Source organism: Stylophora pistillata, chromosome 5, assembly GCF_964205215.1.
Source record: "Stylophora pistillata chromosome 5, jaStyPist1.2, whole genome shotgun sequence".
NCBI lineage: Eukaryota > Metazoa > Cnidaria > Anthozoa > Scleractinia > Pocilloporidae > Stylophora > Stylophora pistillata.
This window is the reverse complement of record NC_142523.1, coordinates 38663516-38664036: the sequence shown is the minus strand read 5'-3', so window position 1 is coordinate 38664036 and position 521 is coordinate 38663516.

The following is a 521-nucleotide window of genomic DNA, read 5'->3' as shown; positions in this document are numbered from 1 at the left end:
TATCATTATCATCACACATCCATCTGCCTGGGTAAGAAATTATCCAGCTATATTTAAATGCTACAGATACTGTGTGGTTGTACAGGCGATTCTCTCCAGCACTATACTCAGTATATCCCCATTTACCATGAAGTGCCCATTTCGCACAATTGTGAGCCAGCCTTGAGTTATTACCATCTATACGAAAAAAGGAGTCACACGAGTTTCGCATTTCATCTCTTTCACCGCTAAAAAATCGCACCACTTCTGCACCTTTGTTGTTCAGAGTCGTCGCCACGTGGAATGTTGTTACTTTTTCCTTGCTGCAGTGAAATCGTATTTGGGTGAAGTTTGCGTGCATTGAATGTACAGTTGGATTCTCTTTGTGCCAAGGTATTCATGTAATTAGCTTGGCACTCTTTTATGCAAATTTGTTTCAACTCAGCCTCTTCACAAACCGTATTTTATCATTAATTAATTATGTAACTCTGATAATGGGACATACTTCAATTCCACTTTCGATACTCCTAAAATTATGATAA